At 41.4% G+C, this 14,743-nt stretch overlaps 1 protein-coding gene across 28 annotated transcripts in view; it reads left to right on the top strand.

Moving 5' to 3' along the window:
- The window catches only part of Ptprd (protein tyrosine phosphatase receptor type D), a 2,079,748-nt gene that overhangs the window by 1,571,370 nt on the left and 493,635 nt on the right, over nucleotides 1-14,743 (top strand). The window contains exon 1 of one of the 28 annotated variants that reach the window (XM_063251013.1): nucleotides 1,760-1,897. The exons of the other annotated variants lie outside the window; for them this stretch is intronic. The gene's annotated coding sequence lies outside the window, so the exon portion shown is untranslated. Of the gene's footprint in view, nucleotides 1-1,759; nucleotides 1,898-14,743 lie in introns of those variants that run through there. 28 annotated transcript variants of the gene reach the window in all.

Here is a 14,743-nt window from a genome sequence, read left to right as displayed (position 1 = left end):
GAAGACTGCTCAGAGTCTGCAGGAATTCTGTTTTGCATATGCTGGCCTGAACACAGAATGAACAATGGAGGTGGCTGGAAGCATGGCTTTTGTTTATTTAACCTTTCTGACCAAGTTTCTAATGAACTGGATGAGTCAATTGCCAGTGGTGGCTTCCAGCTGCTCTCCCATAAGCTGGAGCTCCTCAGGAGATCTCTTAGTTGGTAAAGCACACCCAGCACCTTAGCTACTCTTGGATTCTGTGCACAATGACTGTGTAAGCCAACAACTGGGTTCCCCTGTTATACTGTCCTTCAGAAAAACTGAAGAACCTGGCATTTCCAACATCATAAAAGCAAAACACCATGAAAGCAAAGCTAGAGTTGTTACAGTAAGATTTGGATTTCATACTTCCCTTCTTCATCTCCCTCCAAAGTAGATCCTGCATACATTCTCCAATGAGGCTGCCAAGGTGAACTGGGGCGGACACAAACTGGGTGTCATCCGTGCGCTTCCTATATTATTATCATTGTTTAAAGAAGGTGCGCCCAGCATTTAATTATTTATTTTTCTCTTGTGCACCGGCCCTGGTCGCAGAGCACAAGCGCCAGGGTGCCTCTCTCAGGAGATGGGTGAATCTGGGAGCCAGGGTCTTTTCTGGTCGGGTGGATGGATGCTGGGGAGTGACGTCACCTCGCCCCCTCCTCTGAGGGTGTGAGTGTGCCTGTGTGCATGTGTGCTTGTGTGTGTGGAACCTCCTTCGCTCAGCTCTCCTTCCTTTCCCTCCTTCGTCCAGCCCTCTGGCCTTCTCAGGGGGTCAGTGATCCAGATTCCGGGATACGCGAGCTGGAGCAGCTGGCCTGGCTCTCCCCGCGCCCCGCGCCCGGACGCACCCACACTGACACGCGCGCCCGCGAGGCGCACACACCAACCCCGGCGCTGGGGCGCAGTGGGTCCGCGGGATCCCCAGCAGGGGATGAGATTTTAGAAATCACCCAGACGAGGAAACAAAGAGCGAAGCCTTTCCGATTACTTTTCTGAGCTTTCTCATTTAATTTCCCACCAAACCGCCCGGTTTGCCACCACAGCCGCCAGGCTCACGCCAGGTCCGAGGGCTCCGAGGGGCTGCCCGTCCCACCTCCGGGCCCTCACTCACTCCGGTCCCCGGGGCGCCCCTCTGGGCGTCGCCAAGTCCCCCTCTCCCCGCCGCGCCTCTTCCCCCGCGGGCCTCAGTTTCTGGTTACCTCGCGTGCGCTTCACTTTTGGGGGGAAGAAGCGAAGAAGGGGAGGGAGGCGCCGAGGGGGGCAGTCGAGTTGCTATTTGTGGCCAAAGAATCTGCTTTAAAAGAGGCAGCAGCAGGAAGGAGGAAGCGAGAGAGGCGGAGGGAGGCGCGGAGACGCGGCCCGGACCCCCCAGCCGCGAGCGGCGGAGCATCGCGGGGCGCGAGCGGGAGGAGGAGGAGGCAGCGCGGGAGGCGGCGGCGGAGGAGGCGGAGGCGGAGAGGAGACACCCAGCGGCGGCGGCGGCCCGAGCAGCGGGCGCGGGGCGAGCTGGAGGCGCGGGCGGAGGACGCGCCGCCCGGCCGCGGGCTCTGAGGGCCGAGGACGCCCGGGAAGCGGCGGCGGCGCCCGGCAGCCCAAGGGAGGCGGGGGCGCGCGCCCTCGGATGCTGGATCTCGGGGTTCCGGACTCCCTCGCTGACTCTCCTGCACTTCCTCGCGCTGGACTGCGCTGGCCGCTCGCGGGCTGGGCGGCGGCGACGTGCAGGGGGGCTCCGGCGGCGACGGCCGCCGCTCCGCGGGATTAAATTGGCCGCCCGGAGGCGGCGGCGCGGGCAGGCGCAGGCTGCGCGGCCGTGGCGGGGCGCGAGGGCGCCGGAGGAAAGTGCTGGTGGCGGCGCGGGAGCCAACATGACCAGGTAAGTGGCCGCTCCGCCGGGTCCTCCCCTCCCGCTGCCCGGGAATCGCCCGGCTCGCAGCCCCGGCTGCAGGCGCCTCCCGGCCGGAGCAACTGACCGACGCGCTCCCGCGTCCCTGAGCCTCTTGCCCGGCACCGGCCCGGAGCGCACAGTTTGCCGCTCTGCTCCACCTCCGCGGGCAGAGGTGCTCCCCTGCCCGGCTCACTTCTAGACAGAAGCCTCAGACCCTGGGGAGGGCGAGCCTAGAGGACCCAGGGTTTCGGGTCTGTGCATTTGTGCAGCCCCCTCTCCCCTCCTGGGGTGGGCGAGGTGTGGGGAGATCGTGGAGCGCTGGGGCGACCTGATCTTACTCAGGGCTCCTGCCACCGTCTATATTTTTATTTATTTATTTAAAGATTACTGTTTTAAGGAAGGCTGGATATGTGAGGGGGCGATTTATTTTTCTTTCTTTTCTCTGAACTAGCGGAGAGGAGGAGAAATAGCAGGAATCAAAGTCTACGGCTGCCATAGAGGAGGGGGATTGTTTTGGAAACCTTCCCGTGGCAAAAATCAAAGCTCCCAGTCCTACAACGGGAATCTGGTGTACTTACACACACTCCTTCCCTAGGGAAGGGAATGCATCGTTTATAATGAAGAGTTAAAGTTGTAGCAAACAATTCCAAAAGAAAGCCATGGACAAACCAAAGATTTTTTTTTTTCGTCTCCTATAGATTTACTGTAGCTTTTAGGTAGGCAGTAGAAAACTTGCCTTGCGTCCCCATTGATATTAATTTAAAAGCATTAGTAAGTGAAGTGTTTTCATTAATTGGGTGTTCCAGGATTCCAAATAGTAGTTCCATTCTTCCAAACGAGGGACTATCACAATCCACTTGTATTGTTTCATTTGCCTCCTGTATACCACTCACCCAAAGTCTAGTTTGTTTTCTAAATTTTATATCTGCCTGATCTATAGTTAGCATCTTAGAACCTAGAAACAGTACAGGGTCACTCCTGTATTTCCTCTTAAAGTTACTATGCTGCTTTTTTCTTTTACGTGTGCCCAAAGACACAGTGTTGGTGATTTAAAGCAGAGTAACTCACACATTTTGAGCCCTTTGGTAACTAGTAACTGTTGGTAACTTGAGTTAAATTTACTGTTGAACTTAGCAGAGGTACAAATGTGGACTTTAGCCTTTGGTGTACTCTTTGTAACTGTTCTTTCTACACCTATAGGCAGTTAGTTCAACCCTAGGTACTTCTGATCCTCTGCACTATTCTTTCTGTTTCACACCAGCCTTTCAACTTGAGTAAAATCACAGTGATGTACAAGGCTCAACACATTCTCATTTAAAGGAATCTTTAGATGATAACAAGTTAAAGATTATAGAGTGTGGGTGATATTATGATACCAGGTAAATGCTTAGTAGACATTACATTATGTTGAAAACATATTCTGCTCTGTGCTTCAAATAGCTGTGGTGAAAAGAGAGTACATTCTCAATGCTCCATGTCCATAGTCTTGAAACAGATATCCTACACGGACAATAAAATTTTCCCTACCTCCCACCTCCCATAATTATGTACTGTACTTTGCTTTTCAATGGAACTAGCAATTCTGTGACAGATTTCTTAAATTCACCCTCATGCTATCAGCTATTATTGTACCTTCAAAGTGTGAAATTGACAAGCTGGTCAGTTTCATGAATTCAGCTGTCAGATTGTGTCCAGTTAAAAATTGCTAAAAGCTGTAAATGTGCCTGCCTGGAATTTTCTTTTGTGAAGAAAAGACAGCAAAAAAGATGGGAGTATTAAAGGGTGTTATTAATTGTACATCTTTTTAAATAGGCACACTATAATGTGAACGTTATCATTGGATACTGTTGGGAAATACATTTAGACTTATATAACTATAAAAGTGGCATTATTTTTTAATCTGCATTTCATTTTAAAAAGCAAACAATGACAAAAAGCTCTTAGTAATAGTGGGATAGTAGAAATGTTATTCAAATGGGAAAAGTGTCTCTCAAATATATTCTACTATAGGTGGATATTATATTACTTTTGTAATGAAGTGACATGTAAAGAGGTAGCGGGATTAACCATTTTATTGTGGAAGTTATGTAACACAAATTCTCCTTGGGTAAGTGCAGTTGTACAGTTAGTGAAGTGACGAAATGTAGCAAATATGTTAGTATACATGCATTGCAGTAGATACTTATGGCTATGAAACTGCTTAAAATATTCAATGCAATGATTTAGTTTGCTTTTTAAGAGTGACACTGATTTAGAACCAAAATATCTCAAAGTCGAGAACTAAGAATTGGAATCCCCTCATCTGCTGCTATTTGCTAAGCCACTAGGGGCCTGTATAACTGTTCTTATATCCAGGAGATATCCTGCTATGGCTTATACAAACCTCTTCCTAGAGAGACATTTAAAAAAATCCAAAGGGCAATCCTTTAAGTTTTTTACAAAATTATTTTTAACAATATTAACTCCTGCTTGTTAATGGCAGATACTGATTGAAGAATATTCAAGCATGTTTTTAGACCTTCTCTGACACTATGGTGCTGTAAGCATGATTTTTTCATATAAAGTGTGAAACAGAAAAGAGTTATTTGTGCAAATTCATGTATGATCCCAATGTGTTAGTGTATGGTAAGGATAAACAAGAAGAAACATAAATAACTTTTCCATATTGGACTGATGAGAGTATTATTTGCATAATGAAGGGTTGGAAGATAAATGAAGCGGAATTACTTTAAGGGAAGTGTAGTCATAGATTGATGGTGTGATTAGGCTAGCTTTGTAAGTGCTGTGCAAGTTTGTATGGAAGGAGAATCTGAGGCTGCCACTGCCGTTTAGTCAGCACTTGAGGGACCTGGACTGAAGATGCAGTGTGCATTTTCAAGTGTCACTTTCACAAATTCTGAAGTCAACCAGCAGTACCAGTCTTAATGGACGTTAGGCAATAGGGTCAAGTATGCTTACACTGCTCTTTTGTTGATTTTCAGTTTTCAAACCAGCAAGGGTGACTATTTGTAAAAGAGCACACCAGAAGTATTTGCATATTATATTTCCTTCAGACCAAACTTGATACCAGACCAAGCAATTGAACAGTTCTATATTTCAAAAGATTGTCAGTGAATGAGTTCAGTGGAACCATAGGTGAAAAGTTGTTTCTGTGAAGATGCTTTCCTCAAGGTGATTTTGTTTCAAAGCCTCCCTCAGGGGCTGGGGATTTACCTTAGTGTTAGAATGATGGTCTAGCAAGTGGGAGACCCTGGGTTCTGTCCTCAGTACCAAAACATTCAAAGCTAAAGGTAAAGCCACCCTTTGATTTCCTCCTGTCTTTGTGTGTAGTCCAGAGTTGAAGCTTCTGTGTACTGTGTGATCCTGAGAGCATCCCACTTTAAAGGTTAATACCTTTAAAATTTATACATACCTCTTTGGGCCTCTTTAATCTCCCAAAGTTTATAGGAATGTTGAAAACAAAGTTTACCTTTAATGTAGTGTAGTCAACTTAGCGGACACAAAATATACCTTTAGGATTTGCATTACAAGTCCAGATAGATACATTATTAAATATGGGGATATGATTATTAAGCTCCCACAGACTATTCAAGGAATGCCTTATTTTTTCCCCGTTTTTCTGAAAGGGACAGAATATTGTGATTGAGAAGGTGAGTCTGAGTACGTGAGTTGCATGTTAAGCCAGGCTTACTCTTAGTCTCTTACTGTGGAGAAATTTACCTTTTTTGTTGTGTGTGTGTGTGTGTGTGTGTGGGAGGGGGGAGGCTTAACCTTTGTCTTGTTTAGTTTCTTTGACAAAATCTTGAAGGAGAGATACTTACTTGTGATGTCACAAAGGCAGCTTGCAGCCTCATGCAAAATCAGTGTGGAAAAACATTCTGTTTTATATTATCAGTGATTTGCCAAGAAAGAGCAAAGAGAAGAGTTGTTCCCTCTAAGCTACAAGATTGAGGATTCCTCTATAACGTATCAGCTGAAGAAATCTGATAATGTGGAAGAAGATTGTGGAGGGAATTTTTCAGTAAATTTCAGTCCAACTAGCATCACTTGTTTAAACATCTGTAATTTTGTAGCACAGTGACATTTCTACCAAAGGAGAAGTTTGTCTGGGCATACTGTAGTTGCTGTACGGATGATCTCATGTACTTCTAATCAGTGGTTGATAACACTTATTAAAACGTCATGCTTAGCTTGCATTTGTTTGGCAATGGTAAGTTTCCAAGTTTTTCTCCCTTTTAAAAAAATAAAAGCATGTGTAAGTTGTCCACAATTACGCCCTAAAGAAAGATAGCTGAAATAATGCATGACTTGTGCTTAGTGATTGTTCATTATATGAAATTATAGCTTTGCAGGTAGAAGTTCAACATTTTCTTTTTGTCCTGTCTTGAGAAGGTCAAAGAGCAAGTGGTTGTACATTACCGCAGTCTCTGACCTAATGTAACCTGAACACTAACGTCCTGACAATGACGCAAGCCTGGAGCATTAATGATAAAGCATTCTTACAAGATATGATGCACAAAATTATATTTAAAGCCCGCGTCTCTCATTTCTACTTCATATAAATTATGCTTCCGTGAACCAATCCCCTTGCATTTTCTTCTCTTAAAATTTATACAATATCTTTAGGGCTCCCAAATTACAGTAAACTAAGTATTACATTCATATATACTGCTGTATTCCTCCAAGACTGTAAAAAACTCAAAGACTAAAGCAATCCCTCCATGCCCCCCTCTTCCCTGTCAGAATAATTAATTCGGTAGCTTTCTGTGCACTGTTTTCTGGTGATGCTGATATATTTATTGGACCATATCAATACTAGTCAGTTGGTCTACAGCTTTTTAAATATTAAAAATAGGTTTTTCTCTTCTTTTCTTTTCGTTTTTGACGTCTTCTATCACCAAAGCAAATCCTCATGTGTTGTAGACAACAAGTGAAATGAAGAAGATAACAGTCTGGAAAACTAAGATTTTTATTCTGCTTGTAAACTGGCATGTCTTGTGCGCCTGCAGGCAGATAGTGTTGAAAAACCTAGAAGTCCCCCTCCCACCTACATCAAGCAAGCCTTGCTTTCCTGTGCAAATGACCATGTTTACAGGGCAGGCCTCTCTCTGGCTCCTTCAGCATTTACAAGAAAATATAGGAGCCCTGCGTCCTCTGTCTAGGCTTTCTCCCAATTCTTTGAATTTTCAACCAGAAACACTACTTAACTTTGGTTCTTCTTTGACATTCAGATAACAATATCAGGAGCCTGGTGACCTTTATCACATTGCTCTTTACTGAATTTAACCATAGTAAATCTGTCAGTTTCCTGAGGCTGATTGAATTTGTAAAATCTTAATTGTCTTTTTTTCCTAACAGCCTTTGAGCAATGTTCTTTACCATAGCAGTGGCTAACTAAATTGAGATTGGCAAATGGTATTTTTAAAACAATGTTTCCCAGTCCTGTTTTGGGACTTGGGGAGATTATACTTTTAAAAATAACAAGATGATCATCTGTAATCAGTGGGCCCCAAGTAACAAGAAATTTCACTTTTAAGCTTCAGTAGATGGGCTTCTTTTGCAAAACACTGACTAGCGTTTCCTTTCTTCTTATGCTCCAAAGGAAAGGACATAAATTTGCTGGAAGAAGAACTGAATGTGTGGCTCAGATCTGTTGTGTACTCCTGTGGGATTGTGCGGGGGGGCTGTGACATAACATTTCAGAGTCTCCGTTGCACCCTTTCAGAAAAGGGAGAGAGAAACTGTACATGTGATGAAGATAGATAATAGAATTTGTCTTATTATGTTTTTAAATAAAATAGCACCTGGAATATCATAGTCATGTAATGAACATACTGTGTTAGGTAACACTAGTTCCTATGATAAAGTTTTATTGCCTTCAACCATTTGCTTGAATTTACCACCCAATTTAAAATTAAGGTCTGCTAATGATGGGTTCTTGTATATACTTCACTGATTAACACACTGTTGTGTGCTTGTTGTAATTACTACAGATTCTAGAACAATCTTTTCCTGCTCAGTGTGTTCTCTAAAGCCAGTGCGTATTAGTATGCCACAGTACCGTGCTCATTTCAGAAAGCTTTCAACATAAAAGCTATAGATGATTTTACCTAGGATGTTATCAAGAGTATTTTCCCTTACAGGTAAACAGATTCCTGGGTATGGTTGATATGGGGCTGCAGTTTAGGGAAGAAACGTTTATAGAATAGCAGTTAATTCAAAGATGGAACCCAAAGCAGTGCCTTTTTTTTTTTTCTTTTTTTTTAGTAGTACTGCATCTTAGAAAGCTGCTTAGCCCCTTACCCTGTGCAGCTGTCCTTTCCGAAAGATTGGGTTTCAAGAGCAATGATGGATGGAGGGTGCCTGTAGCCAGTTGTGGAGTTTGTTCTGGGGTCAGATGTACTGATGGAGGATAGGAATTTACTGCCTTCTGTCTCTCCCTAAGATCTGCCAGTACAGTTTCACAGGGAGAAATTAGACCAGACACATCAAATGCTGATCCCGTGTCCCATTATAGGTCAAAAAGACATTTGTTTTCCATGTTTAAAATAATTTTTTCCTCCACTGCCCTTTTTGATACCCACCCCAATGAAAAGGCCATAATGAGTGTACACTAATTGTTTCTTACTCCATAACAGACCCTGGCCTCCCAGCGGAAAACATGTTCTGATGACTTACCGTGGTAACTTAATTGGAATATTATTAAAGGATCTTTAAGAGAAAAACTGTAGCAACCAATTCAGACTTCTCTGGTTGTAGTTCAGTGCGGTTCTTTAAATGCATAGTTGTATGTGCTATTTGACCAGCTGGGAATATTCACCTATTGGAAATACCTTAACTATTATAAATCTACTCACTGGTCATATAATTATTTTAACTTTATTCTTGATGGGTGGGGAGTTACAGTATTTCTCAAGAGGAATAAAACAGGAGGAGTATTTTCTCATGGACCTATCCCACTGATGGAAACTAACCTTTCTGAGTTTCTTCTTTGGGTCTTTCTGTCTCCATCAACACTGAATTCCCACTTCCTTTGGTGTTTGGCCTTTGTGCTCCCACCTCCATTCTAAACTCCTTTATTGTTGCTTTTCTGTAACCTTCTTCAAATCTATGGCTGTAGTGTCTCTAGAGTATTCCTATCCACTTATCACAGAACCAACAATTTCTATATAGAGGAACCTCAAAATCAGTTTCTCCTAAAATAAATGATAGATCTCTCTGGAATTCCACACCTGAAATTCTGGTAGGTTGTTAGATGACTGATTAGTGAAAAACAGTCTTTACTGTAAAATAGCCTGTATTTTTGTAAGCCCAAATTATTGCCTTCCACACAGACTCTCATATGCTCCAGTTTTCTTCATAGTAGTCTTCTGACATCCTTGGTAACATGAATCTTTGAAATATATCTTTCTTTTTCTTTTTTCTTTCATTATTGTCCTCCTTTAGTTTTGTAGCTTATATTTCTATAGGTTTTCTTTTCTTTTTAGTTTATCATTTTCTTTCTAACTATACTATGTTTGGAGGCTCAGGATTCCATATAGCTTCCCTGGTGACCATTGTGTTTTCTCATCTCTTCTTTTTCATACTAAAATCTTGCTTTCTAATATGCAAACTTTTTCAAGTTTACATAATTAAGTGCTAAATACCCAGGTTAGCAGTTTCAGCCCTCACCCTAACATGCTCCTCAGCTTTCCTGTCTCCATAGACACCAGACGCTCTGTTGGTCTTCAGTATCATATTATCTGCTGTGATGGAGGAGTCTGCTCTTGGTCACCTCTTGGGCTGTGTCAGTACTGGATGCACCTTTTTTCTTCTCAGCACCCCTAACTTGGCATACATTAAAATTTCCTTAATTATTCTCTCATTTTCTAATGCTCAGCTCAAGTGCTTTATATTCTTTCCTTTGAAATGAGTTGCATTAATGTTATTTGAATTGAGTTTAATGGAAATCATGAATGGGAAGAATAATTATTCGTTAGAAACTTCTGGTAGTGCTCAGGATCCTTGAAATATAAATGTTTTAGTGGCGAAAATTTCATTTTATGTTCTGATATCACAGGTATAGTGATTATGGTTGATGCACAATAGGTGCTAAAGTTTACTGAGCACTTACTGTATGCCAGCATTCACTATCAGATTTAATCTCTAAAAGGACACTCTAAGTAAACTAGAAACTTTTATGGCACAAATTTTACAGAAAGGTAAACTCATCTCTGGAGAAGTTAAATATTTTATATGAGGTTGCCTGGCTACAAGCAATCAAGATGGGACTTAGAATCAAGATTTTAAGTCAAGTAGTATTAGCAGTCTACATTTTAAAAATCCACTCTGAACATGCTCATTCTTGTCTGAAATAATTATTTTTAAAGTTTATCCTACGTACACCAGACAGGTATATTCAATGGCATATAACGTACTGTTTCCTTGCCAGAAATTCAGAATCTTAGGCGTTATGTACATTGCCCCTTTTTTCATTTCTGATGAGTTTCTTTTTTTGGTTTCTTTGCTTGTAACTTGAAGCGTTGAAAACATTACAGAGCAAACAAACAAAAACCAAAGAGGGTGAACAGATGACCTGTGTCTTCAGTTGCCTTCCAGCTCTAGGACTTTATGCTTTAGGTCAGCAGCACAGCTGTTTGAGTGTGAGTTCTGGGCACCATCCTGGAGCAGATGTGGTTAAACACAGTATCTCTACCAAAAATAGTTTCTAAGATCACAAAGCCTAGCATTCTCATAGCTGCCCAACAGATAAGGAATCAAAAGCATTTTTATAGAGGGAAATGTAGATCCCGCAGGAATATCTGCTGGAAGAGCAGCCGCCCATCAAAGAAATGGAATAATGCCAGGTCCCTGATACGTCTGCCTTCGCTTTATTGGCATCCTGCCCCTGGATTGTATGTGGAAGAGTGCTGACCATCATAATGTCTTTGACCATATCTCCTTCTCGTTGCTCACTTTTCTCCATTTGTAACCTATTTTATAAAAGTTTAGTCCTGGATTTTTCTTTTCCTTTTATTTATTATTTAATTATTTTTGGGGGGAGGGGGGATAAAGTCTCCAAGAACTATTTTTGATTAATGATAGTTTTATAAATGATAAAATATAGCATGTTATATTTGTTTGATGATTTGGAAAATTATCTTTCTTCAACAACATGGCACCCTGAAGTTTTACATCAGACATGGTACATAAAGTTACATGAAAAATGATTTTGTTCATTTGTGACTCTTACAGTATCTTAAAATTTAAGTCTTGCTTTGCTTCAGTTTCTAAAATGCTTCTCTCATGCCAATACTGGCCTATTTAGCTACATGCTTTTAACTTGTGAATGTAACTACCTCAGAAGCATGGAGCATGATGTGGCATTTTCTATGGTAGCAAAGGAAGGATTCTTCCACAGTTAGGTTATTAATAAATGCTTTTTAATAACAATACATACAAATTAAAAATGATAAACTTAATAACGCAGTTTTGCATATTTAGGAACTGCTTTAAGAAGGTTTCCTTTTTCTTTTCTTTTTTTTTTTTTTTTTTTTTTTTTGTACCGGGGATCCAACTCAGGCTTGCAAGACAGGCACTTATGCCACTGAATCCCATGCCCCATGAAGTGGTTACTTAGTTTATTTGAACCTGATTTTAAGAATTGTCCAGACACACCTTGAATTTGAGATTTGTATTAGTTACTTTTCTTTGGTTGTTGAGACAAAATACCTGATGCCCAAAGTGAAGCAAGGGAGAAGGTTTCCTTATTACAGTTTTGGGAGTTTCAGTCTATATTCAGCTGGCCCCAAGGCAGGATGGCATAGTGGAGCAGCTGTTCATGGCCACAGCAAATAGCAACCTGGAACAGAGCATTAGAGGAACCACACACCTTCTTCCAGCCCTTATGCTGTATGTTGGCTCCACCGCTGGGCGGGTGCAGCACTCACATGGCCCATCCTACTGCTAGACAACAAACCAATTATAAATGCTAGATTCAGCCACATCCATGATTGCATGGGACTTGTGGGGGCATTAGAACACAAACATGACAATATTCCAGATATTTCAACAACTTCCCGTTCTATGTACAAAGCTTAAAATATGATTTAGCAAAAAGGTACTTGGCCCTTAATGTCAGTTTTCCTGTCTTATCTGTTGGCACTTTATCATTCTCATTCATCTTCCTCCCCTCTCCCCATCTCCAACAGACACCTGTCAGAGCCATGCTAAGGTACATGCTGTTTTGCATCTGTACCACGCTCATTCTTTCTACTATACTTTTTAGTATGGTCCTCTTCCACATGGAATGCCACTTCCTTTTTCATTTTTGCTCTACTCTTTTCTTCCTTTGGGTTGTATAGCTTAGCTGATGACTGTTCTAGGAAACCTTTCCGCTGTCCCAGGACAAGATACTCTACTCAGTATGCTAAAAGAGCACTGAATGATTTCTACATATAGCATCTGCTTTGGGGTCATATTACTTAGAATTTTGGAGAACAGGAGACATTGTGGTAGCCACAATTGATTCCTGTTGTCTTATCTTGAAATCCTGTGTTGCTTGCATTGTTTTGTTCTGACCTGCTTTGTTCTGTTTTATTTTGTTTTGTTTTATTCTTTTTAAAATAAAAAAATTAAGAGAGTGTCTAGAAGTCAAAGTCAGTATTTTATTCACAGTGGTATTTCCAGCTCCTAGTTCTGGGGCTCAGTCATAACAGAAGCAGTGTTAGTATGCTTGTTTAGTATTCTGTGGACAAACCAGGATGTCCGAAGAATCAGAGGTGAGTCAGTTCTTGGCCCACATCTTACACTCCATGGGTTTAGCCCCCATATGATAATATTGCCACTTGCTCTTCAGTAATTGTATTTGAGCTAAGTTCCACTTACCTTTACCAAACCAAGGCAAAGGCAGATCTGAATAGACTGTGTGTATGTACTTATATGCCACTAGCCAAGACAAATCTGCCTTTACATCTGGCTGTGGTAGGAATTCCCAGATGCACTTAATTTTGACACATGGTCATTATTGAACCAAAAGCCATTGCCTGGCATGATTATAGCTCTTATTTATTTTCATTTTAAGGGGCCTCATCCAGGCTGCCAAATGTACAACAGGTGCCTTAGTTTTATACTTGCCAATCTGTTGTTATTCAAATGACTGCCCTCACTGAGACTAATGGTATCTAATAAAATTGATCTCAGTTCTGGCAAGCCAGCCTCACAAGAGCATGAGCAATAGGAGCTGCACTGTGGAAATATGCTTGCTGTAAATACGCCTGGTGAAGCATACATTTTTGGGGAAGATGACATATGTCTCACACACAGGCCCCTTGTTTATGTGATGCCATAGACATTTTCTGAAACTCAGTATTACATGAACACTAGGATTTGTAGTATCTAATCTTATTTTAGATGGACACACCAGGTGGCACTGGTACAGAAATGACTATGCCAGCTTATCAATGAATGGCTGTGCCATGCCTGTAAGGCATAGCCAGGCAGTCTGTGCATGCCAAACAGCTGGCATGAAGATGGCTTGTTATTTCCTGTTGGTAGAATTTTGCCTCACTGATTTCATAAGAACCTGTAAAGACTATTACCAGAGATGGCCAGGAAAGCAGTGTGTCTGTTTGCAAATAGGAGCTAATGGTTGGATACTATATTCAGATGGTGTGTACAATTTTGTGATCTTGTTTTCATGCTTTATAGGAAGTAGGCCTAAGGAAAGCTTTGCTACAAAAGAGGACAAGCTTTTGACAGCTGGCCATGCAGACTTTTCAAAAGTGTGAGTGGTAGTGAATGTCGACATGGGGTCATATAGGGACACAGAAGTGTTTTTGTTTTGTTTTTCCTGCATGAATTTTCAAGACCTTATTTTACTCACTCACCTGCTATCCCCTATGTTTGCATTATTTAAAGCACCATACACACAGTGGTGCTGAATGCAAGACCCAGAGTGATTGTGAGGATGAGCAGAATGCTGCTCTGACAAATTTCTGAGAGCTAGATTTTTAAATTTTTGAAAAATTTATGCTGGCACGTTCTTTATCTTTGATTGGAGAACCTTGTGTTATTACATGGAAAAAAAGCTACTCAAATTCCAGCATACTACTGGAGCTTACTGGTTTCACTAAATACTAACCAAACTGGTTACTAGAATAGGAGGGTGGTTGGAGCTTTGGCTGAGGGCACAGCCAGCCCCTCTTCACTTTGCTCTGCAATTAATTGAGCTCATGTAATTTCCGGTGACCTAGCATACAGAATAGCTGTTAGGTTAGGATTTGGCTATTATCGGACCATCTTTTTGTATTATTTATACCCATCCTTGAAAAAGGATTTGCGGCAGCTATTAAATCATATGCTTCATTATCCTTAATAAATCACCTTGATAGAGCAGACAATGGATTATCGTACAGATGGTTAGTTTCTATGAGAAATTTTTAAAAGTATGCGTCATATTGGCTTCATTTGGAACGTTATTTTATTTCAAGGCATTTTTTTAAAATGGTAGAAACCTGTAAGGGAGTATAGCATCAAATTACTCACTATTGTTTATATTATTTGAAAAGTATCCTAAGTAAAAATAATAGAAATGTGAATTACACTTTCTAATAAATGTACTAAAAAGTATGTTACCTTTTCCAGCTGTTAAATCTTTCAAAATACTGTTTTCCTTATACAGAAGACACACAGTGATGTAACACTTTATAGTTGTAATGATCTTTGCAACTAGCATTGAGAAAAATACTGAATTAAGCAGACAAATAAAAGCTTATGTCCACACACCTGTATGAACATGGTATTACTTACTTACAAGAATGGGAGAGAGACACACCTAATCTCTTAGGCATAAAG

Source organism: Cavia porcellus, unplaced genomic scaffold, assembly GCF_034190915.1.
Source record: "Cavia porcellus strain 051 isolate PalLab524CR breed Dunkin Hartley unplaced genomic scaffold, mCavPor4.1 scaffold_1, whole genome shotgun sequence".
Lineage (NCBI taxonomy): Eukaryota > Metazoa > Chordata > Mammalia > Rodentia > Caviidae > Cavia > Cavia porcellus.
This window is presented reverse-complemented; position numbering and strand designations above follow the sequence as displayed.